Source organism: Lissotriton vulgaris, chromosome 2_1, assembly GCF_964263255.1.
Source record: "Lissotriton vulgaris chromosome 2_1, aLisVul1.2, whole genome shotgun sequence".
Taxonomy (NCBI): domain Eukaryota; kingdom Metazoa; phylum Chordata; class Amphibia; order Caudata; family Salamandridae; genus Lissotriton; species Lissotriton vulgaris.
In genome coordinates, this window is record NC_141687.1 from 1236167298 (window position 1) to 1236179552 (window position 12255).

At 46.0% G+C, this 12255-nt stretch overlaps 1 protein-coding gene across 1 annotated transcript in view; it reads left to right on the forward strand.

Moving 5' to 3' along the window:
• Window positions 1–12255, forward strand: part of LOC147732424 (uncharacterized) — a 2559122-nt gene that overhangs the window by 771808 nt on the left and 1775059 nt on the right. The window lies entirely within an intron of this gene.

Below are 12255 nucleotides of genomic sequence, written 5' to 3' on the forward strand. Positions count from 1 at the left end.
ACGTTTTTGCACCATGGTGCGCCGCATTATAAATGCGGCGCACCATGGGTGCCGCAGCTGTGGCGCACGTTAACTGGCGCATCCCTCGGGATGCGCCAGTTAACATAAATCTGCCCCATTGTAACATAAATCTGCCCCATTGTACCTTCATTGTTGCAGGAATTTCACAAGCTATTTCAGAACTCCATTTAAATAAAAATAGGGGACCCCTCTTAACCTTATGTCCACCCCTCACCACATCCAGAATGTATCCAGATGTTATTAAAAAGGTGTTCTTAAAATTACAAAACATTATGGGTTTGCCAAAATTGGGCAAACCCTTCAAGCATCCATGTACCACTCAAACCTACCAACAACCCAAAAACAATAATTGTAACTAATCTGTTTCACATTTACTTGAAAATACTGCACAGTTTATTTAAACAATAGGAAACTTGTGGCCATTTAGGCACCTTTGTTAAACACGTTTAGTCTTTGGCAAATGTTTAATGTTGTGCATTTAAAAAAAGCTGTTGTAAATTAAATGATTGTCACACCTCCGTTTGTTCACCAAGGGTGGCTTTGTAGGCGAGCATCTCCTTCGAAAAGACCTCAGGTCCGGCGGGCTCCGCAGGAGCAGGGTTATTGTCATTTTTTTTTATCTGAGGCTAAGACGTGCCTGCAGTAAGGTAGGAGAAGGCCTGTTCTGCTGCTGGTTCCTTGTTTGAATCTCCCTCAGATGGCTTTCTGCTCAGGGTCGGATTGGAATCACAATTCAGCCCAGGCACTCACCAAAACGTGGCTCACATTCCCAGATCGTCCCTTTCATGGATCACCATCTGGTTAGTCACATTAGACTACTTTTTTTTAGAAATGTTTGCCAAATTACATATGTTAAAGCTTCTAGAAGGACACGGGATCAGGAACCCCTTTCTATGGCTGTATGACATCTCTCCTGTCTGACAGCATAGGAGCCTCCGATCATTAGATCTAGGAAGCTTGTCTTTTTTCTCATGGTTTACAGGTGAAGTTCGATTCATGATATAATACTCTGCTTAATTCAGATTTACTCAGTTACCCCCAATCATGGGCCCATCAGGTTTTACCACATGAGTGCACTTACTTTAGGCCTCGCTGACACCTTCATGTACTGTACTGTTTATTTATTTTAAGTCTTGTTGTAAATGCTGATTTACAGCACTGACATTGTTCCACTCAGTGCATTCTGTACTTTTGTAGGCACACGTTTTGTGCAGCGCTTCAGGACTGACCTTAATGCCATATCCAATTATTTAAGCCCGGCACTCTGGGGCTGTGGTGACAATACCTGGCCACTTCTCTTACCCCCCCCCAGCCCACCACAGCCTGAGTTGAGAATGGCACTACGACCATAAAAATCCCCTCCTCCCTCGGCCCCCATGGAGGACCCTGCGTATTCACACCCTCCCCATAACCTGAAGAACATGGCCCTGCAGGGTGTGACACTGCTTCTGGCCAGGTAGGCACCACAAGGCAGGGGGCCGAGGCGAGAATTACCTAAATGCTAGAGCAACAAAAAGCCTCCAGTCTCAAATTACAGCAGGTCAGGAAAGACCCTGTGATGCTGATGCCACATTACATAGGCCTGGCGGAAACGGGGGAAGACAATAAGTCTCTCGGGCCGGTGTACAGAGGTCCCAAAAAAATGGCCCACATGTTCCCCTGAAGCACCGGCCAATGCACGACTGCCCACCTTCCCAATCCGACTCTGTTCCTGCTTGAACCATCTTGGAGCTCTACTCGGCTAGTCGGCTGAGTGGTGGAAGGGGACAGGGCCAAGAATCTCGAGCAACTTTATGACCTTCCTGGAGGACCACTACATAATTTGTCTAAAGGCCTGTAAAACATTTTAAATAATGAAATCCTGCCCAGGCTTTCTATGTTCCTCCTGATAGTTCCAAGACAGAGAAGCATTCTTAATCTGTGTCCATGTGATCAAATATGTCATTTCCTTTTACTGACTGTATACTATTTAAGGACAACCTTCACTCCTTTTCACTGCGTCACAACACAGCTGTAGTAATGTTGATCAGGTTCTATGCCTCTGAGTCTCTATTTTTAGCCCTATTTTTCTCCTTGTATTTTCCTTGGATTCTTCTAAGGCTCTGTCATCTGTCTCCTTGTCATCCATTTCCCTGAAGGTTTTTGTGCTGCTGGTTTTACTTCTATTATTCTGCAAACCTTCCTCTGGATACCTATAATTCACAACCTTCCTCTGGATACCTATAATTCACATGTATAACTAGTAGTGGGGAGGCATTGTTTGAAGTAGGAGTGGGGGGCATAACTCCTTAAAGTACTTTCGTACCTGGAAACGGGACGCTCAGCACCAGTATCCCAAACAACTGGAGGCGCAGCACAGTTAATGAACGGGGCGGGACACCCATTTGGCAACATGCTAAAAGCACGCCCCGGCTCTCACGCAGCTCGGGCATTGTTTGAATGGGGAGACAGAGCTCCTTAAAGCAGTGCTTTGAATGGGCCGGTACTGTCCGGTACTGAGTACCAGCACTTTTTTTATTTTGAAAGGGAGAGTATCAGCACTTCTCTCAAAACATGTAATAAATTTAATTGGAGAGTACCAGCAGCGTAGCGAGCGAGCGCAGCGAGCGAACCCGAACCCCAAAAGGGGGGTTTGGGGCGATTACCCCCCCCCCCCAAGAAAATTTTGAGAAAAAAGAAGAAAAAGCGTGCATTTTCAAGCAAATTTGAGAAAGCAGGAAGGTTAATAAAGCAATTGTGAAAGTGCAGTTATTGCATTAATAGATGGCATAACATAGGTAGCTGCTTATTCAGTATAACCACAGAGCTTCATACATTCCGTCCTATTATGCTCAGCTGCTGAATTCAGACTATAAGACTTTAAATAAATACCAGCTTGAAATACCATGTTTTAACAGTGTGGCTCACGCTCGCACCATGCACAGCTTGAGGCAATTAAATAAAGGCATGTCAGTCGCAATTATTTAGATTATCAGCTTTCACAAAGTGCTAAAACAAATGCCGTCCTGAACAGTGCCGTCCTGCCGTCCTTAGCAGTGCCCACCACATATAGTGCCCAGTAACCACCTAATGTCCCAGGTCCAAAAGAAAAGGTCTCACTATCTACTACCGCCATGTTCGAGTTGTATTGAAATATGTAGGCAGCTTCAAAAAGACTCAATATAGGTAGCATGCGCTATTAAAAAAATAAAACACTTTCACAAAATACCTAAGAAGGTGTACAATTCACAGGGACTGGGCAGACACAATCACTATGCGTGGCAATTTGGGTATATTTTAGTCTTGCAACTAGCCCGAGGGAGGGGCAGACAGCTAAACAAGTCTGGTTGCCTAAAACAAATGTAAATGTGCTCAACTGGTCAAATTTCGTTTATGCCTGTTTTGGCTGTAATTGATGGCATCACTTCAAACTTTCCGACAATGCAACCTATCTTAAACTGTCAGTGATGGAACTTTCAAATATTTACGTACATATTCACATTATTTTCTGGCACAGACTTGGACCTCCTAGCACTAAACATACATAAATCATGGGGAATTAAAAAACAGGATGAGATTTCCTTAAAAAGGCATATGTTAACATATTTTTGTAGTATAACACTAATATGTACTTATGAGTGTAGTGTTTAGTTATACATGGCTGCTTAATTTGCTAAATTGTGACAGGCATCCATGTATGCATGTTCAAGAGTTAAATAAACACAGAAATATCCAATTTTACGGCTCCATTTATTCTCAAAGTACAAAATAAACATTGAAATATATACCAGTTATATAGGCAAAAAATAAATATGGATAAATACAGACGGAAATGTTAATAAAATAAATACCATAAAACCAGGAGCCCTAATCATGATGGATGATCAGGGGGATGCGTCCACACCACGCAAACATGTTTCTCTCAACACAGATACAGGACACAGATTCTTGTCCTTAGGTGAATCAGCCACAAAAAAGACCTGCTTCAAGATATCATATTATGTATACCACTGTATACACTTTGTATACCATTGCCACTTTCCTCATAGCAAGAGTAGGTCATATACACTCATCCACAGTGCAAGCTCCCTGTAGCACACACAGAAGGCGAGAAGCTTGCACTTCGGGCTTCTCACACACACTCACACACACACAGAGCAGGAACAGCTAAGGGACCAGTAGCGCAAGCTGCCCTAACACAAAAATTAGGTGCATTCGTAAGCTTTCCTCACACACACGTACACACACACACACACACTAAATATTTGTTTCCACAATACAGATCTGCACTGCAAGCTTCCCACACACAGAGCCGGGCCGGGATGCCTGGCATGATTCCAGTTATCAGACTGTTTATAATACTGAAAATAACAGTAAAAGGTGCCATAACGCTCACAGTAGATACAATTCAGCTGTCTGCTGAGAAAGCGTCTCTCACACACAGGTGCAGGTATTCATAGAACCAGATTCCCTCAAAAGCAGGTGCAGTACAAAGAAGAGCCACGGTCCAAACTTCCCTAACATAAAGAGCAGGTACAATACAAGTATCTGCAGGGTAGGTTTCTCAAACACACAGAGGAGTTACCCTAACAAGCGTTCATCACAACTTCTGCCGGCGGCTCCTGCTGCTCCTCTCGCAGCCCCTCCAGGGACGACTGGCACCGGGAGGCTGTGGGGGGGTCACACACCGGGCCTGGTGAACACATGAATGCTGTAGCTATTTTACCAGTACAGGGTGCCAGCACAGACTACAAAAGCCGTTTTCTGAAGATCCGAACAACCTTCATGACAAATACCCCAGTTACGATACCACACAGTGAGTTCAGTTGAATACCAATAACAGAGGGTCTGGCAAAGACTCAGGAGACAAAGAATTCATAACAAAGGCCAAGAAGCTAAATAAATGTCTTTTGTTGCCGCAAAAGGAGGCAGATGTTCCACACTTGGCCCATGACCCAGAAGCAACATCCAACCAGAGAGAGCTCATCGCTTATTTATTTAAAACGATCATCCAAACGCTGACGACTTGTGTATGACAGCAGTAAAAAGAAATAAAGGACTAATATAACGAATGGCAAAAGGCACAATTCAACAACAATGGTGTTTATGGTGGTAGGTGAGGCAATAGTGAAAATCATCGCTTTCAGAGTGCAATAGTAGTGACATCCAGAGTCAGTAAGCATCACACACAACCAACCACACCACACGTTCAAATCAGCACACGAAGCAGTTACATGTCCGAATCTGAAAATCCTGAACTGAGGACCATTTAGTGGGGATTGAAACGCACAAGATGGATACTTAAAAGTCTTCTGGATAGAGAAGGGTACCTGGGTTGCTTCATCCCCACCTCTAACCCCCTCTCCCATAATACAAGTATAACCATAGGTCAGACATACGCTACTACTATTAGACTCAACAAACATGACTCAGTTTGACAACCTACTTGCAGGAGGCGGTGCAAAGTTTGCTCCTACGGGTAGCAGGAGTCCCTTTTGTTACCAGTTATAACTACAGACCTTCACCCCCTTATAAATAAAGCAATATGCCATGGAGCTCTAGCCACCGTGAGACGAATTGAGCCAAAAGTATGCCATGCCACCTTGAGAAACCCACTAAGGCTTAGAGAAGATGGGCATAGGTCAAATCTGGTCACAAATTAAGTCGATTCAAGTGCACTGGTGGTGGGGCTCGTGTGGTGTGCGGCTTGTAGGAAAATGGAATACTCCCAATGAGAGATTGTTGCAGTCTTTCCGCCCAAGCCACTGTCTCACCTCCCATGCACCCAAGGTCTGAAATTGCGCAAATGATAAGATGCCCTGGCACAGCTACCTAAAAATCTAAGCTCCTGAATTAGTCAACTTCAACAAACTGAAGGTCTGTGGTCTAGAAAGTAACAACCTGGAAAGATTAAATCACACCTGCGGTTTAAAGTCAGCTGTGCCAGATTACATAGAAAAAGAAAAGGCTATTCAGCATAGTGACTCTAGGAGAGCTCGGGGACCTGTCAGATGAGTGAGGGAAGCTAATCTTGGGAGGAAAAGAGCAGTGATTGTATACCTGGCTTTGAAGTGTGTAGGGTCGGGGCACCACACATGTGCATCCTCCCACGTGACCCTCCCCTCATCCTCACCTCTCATGCATCCCTCTGCAACTTACATTCTCTTCTAATAACTTATATTTCAAGGAGGCCCTTTCACCCCCCCTTTAACACAGACCCTCTGTTCACGGTCTCTGATGTGGGCTTGGCAATCATTTAACACGAAACAAGCTGCTAATTACGAATCAGTAAAGAATCGGTGCTAAAAATACACAGTAGTAAAACTAGTACTGTGAGAGGGCAGCTGGGCAGCTGGAACAAAAAGGAAAAAGAGCTTCAAATCCTAGCAGCAAGAAGAGAGAACAAGGAGGTCGGAGGATGTGCACAGAGAGGGTGAGGTACAGGAAGAAGAAAGTTAGATTTTGAACAAAGATTCAGAGTAGGCAGAGGGACATGTATTAATAAAGAAAGGTAGTAGGTTGAGAATGACCAAGGATGCACTTGTAAAGAATATGGAGGAAATGGAAGCAGGATAAGGTGGAATATGGGGGCAGGACAGATTGACCAGACGTGCAAGATTTCCCAGGACCCTACTGCTAAACAAATGGACCCTCACATTACATTGAAGAGCCACCCAAAGCTCAAGCTGTCTCACAAAAGCACAAGGTGCTCATCCATTGGGGGAAAGTCGAGAGTGGTGCCTTACATTATGAGGAAGCCCGTCATTTCCTTAAATGACATATAGCAGTGGCCTGGGACATTGGCCATGCTCATTCAGTTTAGAGAACTGGTGCGCAAGGATACTCGCGCCACCTCCACGACACTCACAGCCTGACTAATGCTTGCCCGCCCCTACACCTGACCCGCTGACCCAGTCCGCAGACCCACCGTGCCATAGTTACATTAAACACACGTCCCAGCACTGCCAGCATCTCTCCTCTCTCAGATAACAAAACTCTATTTAAGCTCCGGTAATTATTTCATCACACCCGGTCCTCGTCCATATTGATTAGTAGAATTGTATTTTTCTGTCCATGGGTGATTATTCCGTAGGTTGAAATCGGCCTGCGCTGTCGGACAGAGACACTTTTGCAGAGAGGTAATTAAGTCTGAGATAAAACGAAACTAGAGTCCAGTTTCGTTTTTTCTCAGACTTAATTACCTCTCTGCAAAAGTTTCTCTGTCCGACAGCACAGGTCGATTTTAACCTACGGAATAATCACCCATGGACAGAAAAATACAATTCTACTAACCAATATGGACGAGGACCTGGTGCGATGAAATAATTACCGGAGCTTAAATGGGCCACAAATTCAATTTTGGGAGAAGCTGCTGTGGCAGTAAAGCTCCCCCAACTCACATCACCGCAGTTCCCCCCTGCGCTCACCCATGTACATATGAAACAAGAGCGCAAAAGACCGTCAAACTGTAAACACGGTCACTTGCCAGCACTTACTGGAGGTACACAATAGCATGGCGAAGGTCGAAGTGAAGTCCTCCCAGGACTGCGGAAGACGAGGGCCTACCTCGGTCATCTCCAGCACCACAATCAGCACAGACACAATGCAGCAGAAGCACCAGGTGAACATGCACCAAACGCCATACGGGCCAGAGTAGCCATTGACACTCGCCACCAGGCTAAAGGCTGTGCAGGTCAGGAAGGTCTGGAAGAAATGGGCTTTGCTCACCGGGGCAATCAGAGACCGCCAGGTAAACCCCATAGTGCCTAGGTGCAGGCCGGGCAGAATGTATGCTTAGAGGTGAGCACCAGTCTCTGAATCAGCACGGAATCGCGCTTCCATAGCGAGCCCTGATGCCAGGATAAGGTCCACCCCCCCCGTCTGAGGTAGACAACCAGGCTGTGGCTGATCACACTGGCCTTTGGAGAAACTTGGGAGCTATGCAGGGCGTCCTTGAAAAATAGCCTCTTCTTATCCTCTGGCACATGCAGTGGTTCACATCTGGTATCGCAGCGCCTGGTACCTTCGATTCTTCAGAAACAATGCTGCCAGCCAGTCTCAGCCCCTGTGTTTTGCGGTTTTCAACTGATAGTGTTTCAATGCCATTATGCCAGTTGTATTTTCCTGCACTTTGGTGCTTCGCTTCGGGAGTTGCGGTGCCAGTCTCAGCCCCTGGCACCGTGTGCTGTTCTGAGCTGGCCCTCCGGTGTTTGTCTCAGCCTCTGGCACCGGCGGCTCTTCAGACCGGGTGCGCCAGTGACATTCTCAGCCCTGTGTACCAGGGGCAGGCAGGGCTGCTGTTCCAACGCCAGCTCGAGTCCCGAGGGCTCTTGAGAGAAGATACCGGGATGTATAACTTTTCCAGTGCCACCTCGGGCTCGGGTGGGATGGGATGTTAGAAAATACTCCCAGACAGGGGTATCTGGCTCTCGCCGGGGTCTGCTTGCTTCCAGCTCCTCCTGCCCGGGGTCGCGCCACTCTGCCCCCGCCCACCCACGCGCGGCATCCAATAATGGATGTTGCGTGGTGGACCAGCCAATCCTGGCGCTGCATGCAGCACCAGGATTGGCTAGGGGGGCACACTGTGTGCTCGCCCTGGGCAGCCTTAGAAAACCCGGCCCGGCTGAAGCCGCACCCCCGGCCCCTTCTCTATGCTTGGCTGGCTTGCTGGCCTCAGCGCATGCGCGGGCAAGGCTCAGCCCGGTAGAATAATGCGCACAGTGCTGGCCTGCTGCAGACTGTCACTCAAGCAGCTGCAGCAGACCAGCAGACCCGCCCCCCCCCTCCCCTGATGTCACATGATCCGTGTCACTCCCGAGTCCCGGGCTGCTGAAGAATTATACTGAACTAAGTGTAATTATATTTATTATTAGCTGTGTAACTTAAGATTCCACGGTGCGTCCAGGGCTTAGTGGGGCTACGCCCTTACGCCCCAATGGACGCACCGCGGCTGCTCTCAGCACCAAAACCCCAAGCACCTGTAGGTGTGGCACAGTTTGTGAGGCAGCAGGCTGCCTATTTGGCAACATGCTAAAAAGGCAGGCCCTGGCTATCCCACAGTGTGGGATGCACCCGTTCAAGGTCTGGGCCAAGGGTGCCCGCCCACATCCATTGGAACCCGTTGGAGGCTGGACTGGACCGCCCCCTTTGGTGCCACGACCAGGCACAGCCAGTGGTTTTTATGGTACATCCTACACCACATCTAAATGTACTCTCCTCATTATTTATTTGGCAAAATCCTTCCCAGTGTGCTGTAAATTTCCGAGACACTACCGAGGCAGGACCTTCTGTTTTCTGAAAACTTGTGCCCTCACTGTGTGGAATCTATTGAGTGATTCTTAAAGTGAATTATTTTTCCGATGGTTCATAGACATTAATGTGTTGTGTCCTGCCTCAGGGCTTGTGCTAGTCTGTATGCCTTTTTGTAATGTTACACCCCATTCAACTGTGACACTGCTAGTCCTGCTGCACTGCTTTAGACTTGCAGGACTAGTCTCATTAGTGTCACTGGAGGGCAAAACGGGAAGAACCTCAGCCAGTGCTGCTATTAGGGATTAAGGTCTCTTACAAGCCACTTAGATGGAGCCAAAAGACTCGTGGAGTTCGCACCCTATTTGGGTTTGAAAAGAAAGCCCTCACACACCGACCTGGTCAGTGTCATGCTTCATCATCGGGCCCCACCGAAGAGACCTAATGCCTCTTCGGTGTGCTGCAACGCCAGGAGACTGCGGAGCTGGTTTTGTGTGAAGGGTGTGTTGTGAGGTTAATTTAAACTTAAAAGTGTCTAAAGGGTATCTAAAAAAGTTTATTAATGATCCCTAGGACACAAGTAAAAGGGTTCTATGTGTCTGAATTATAAAGCCAAAGGTAATGGATGGTTTAATTCAGATTTAACTTAGTCAACATGTTTCAGCCTTAGTGGTGGTTTTAATTTACCTAGGCATTCGTCAGGACACTGATAAACCCCGGCGGTATGGACTCTCTAATCGTCCACCCTAACCTGGGGGCATGAAAGTGAAAAATTAATAAAAAAAGGTGTTTAAAGTGCATAAAAATGGAAGAGCGAAATGCTCATTCCGAAAAAATCACTCCTAGTTGTGGAGTGTATCGGCACCTGTGGAACAAGAATACAAAACAGACACATAAGACAAACAAAACAATTATTTGTAGGGCTGTGCCATAACGTTTTTCTGTTCAAGGTGCTCCAAATAAGTGGCAGCAAATGTGTTCCCAAACTAGCTACTAGAATTAAACACCATCCGCAAACCCTCTGGGGATGATAACTCTAGTTCTGGGAAGTGTAGTGGCAAAGGTGATTTAAAAAAGCCATGAGTGGCTTAATAGGGGTTAAAATCACATAGTGTAAGTGTTTCAGGGGATCAATGGACAAAGAGTCAGTGACCCCCAAACATACGTTTCATATAAAATTACAAATCTCACTTTAAAGTTTGGCGCTATCTGCACCATGGGTCTCAGGAGGGGGGTTGGAGTGTCCCTGGCACATCCTAAGGATAAAGAAAATAGGCTAGAGATATTCGGAATCGCATTCGACTTAGCTTAATTGCGTGGTTTCTGTCCGATCGCCATTGCAGTATTACTCACGCCCTCAGCACTCGCAGCCCACTTGTACACCTTGTACTTCCTCAACCGGACCCCGACGATGGAGAGCGGGGCCGGTGGGTCTGTTTTAAAAGGCTGTGTAACGTTGTTGGCGCTCTTCCGGGTGGGCGTGGCTGCACCCGAGCGAGGCCAGAGTCTTCTTCCCCGTAGGCGGGGTTGGACGAAAACGAGGCTTGAATGCGCTCGTTTCTATGTGGAACATTACGTTATGTCTCCAGATGGAGGCTTGAGTCCATTGGCCAATCATTAAATTCGAGGATGTAAACACAAGGCAACATGAAACATTCGATTGTTTCTTAGCTGCTCGAAATACACTCAATTTAATCATGAGTGTGAATCGGTTTAACTATGCTTCCTTATTTATTGAAATCTGCAGATAGCAGCACACAAGGGAGCGCAGGGGAGCGGATAGTGAAATAACATCGTTTATTCACTGATTAGATATACATATTCATATGCTGATGGTGATCTCAAAATCCATTCGTTATACTTAACACCAGAATGTTAATTTCTAGTATCAATAATGTGGATTGTGCGCTACTGATCAGACAAATCTTACAGGCACTGACTTAAAATGGATTTCTCATTTTAGCTTTGTAGGGACTGTTTAGTGAAGTATAGGTAGGTGTGTCAGTTTAGGACTGTATTCCACGGGATATCATCATTGAGCCCAATGATGTTAGTACCTAGACGGTACACCCACCGTTGTTCTTTCTCAAAAAGTCTGCTAGGGATGTTTGTGGTACCAGTGATTTTTTCAATTATTGTCCATTTCATATCATTGGGGGTATGGTTGTGTTCCAAATAATGTCGGCTCAGTTTTGTTGTTGCTTTCTTGCATCGGATGTTGCTCCGGTGCTCACCAATGCGCTGTTTCACTTTTCTTGTTGTCATGCCGATGTAGCGTAAAGAACAGGGACACGTTATTAAGTATACCACATTATTTGAATTGCAGTTCGTGTGTGCAATTTGTGTCCAAATTTTTCCTGCTTCCAATGAAAGTGATTTCGAGGCCTCTGTTGAGTGGCATATGCTACAGTCTGAGCATGGATAATGCCCTGTGATGGGAGGAAGGCCCCATGCTGTTATGACTGAAGATGTCTGAGGATCAGTCTTCTGTTTTGGACGAGTGTGAACTAGAGCATCTCTTAGGCTCCGGCCTTTTTTGAAAGAAAACATAGGTTTTTCCCAATCTTTTTTTGCTGATTTTATAATACTCCAATGTTTGTTTATGGTTTTCTTCATATAGTTTGACAGCCCATTGAATGTTGTCACACAAGTGAGAGGTACCAGTTCTTGGTTGTTGGTTTTTTCTTCTAGCAAGACTTCTCTCGGCTGATTTCTAGCTCTCTTAAAGCCCTTGCTAAGGATAGCGGGAGGATATCCCCTGTCTTTTAGTTTTTCAGTTAGGCTGGAGGCTTGTTCCTTGAAGTCAGTTATAGTACTACAATTACGCCTTAACCTAAGGTATTGCCCATAAGGAAGGTTCTCCTTTAAGGGACGCGGATGAAAGCTGCTGAATTCTAATAGATTGTTCTTTGCTGTTGGCTTATGATGAGTTTTAGTGGTTAGACATGTGCCAGATATCGTAATTAGTACATCCAGGAAGACAATGTCTGTTTTACTTGTGGTGTT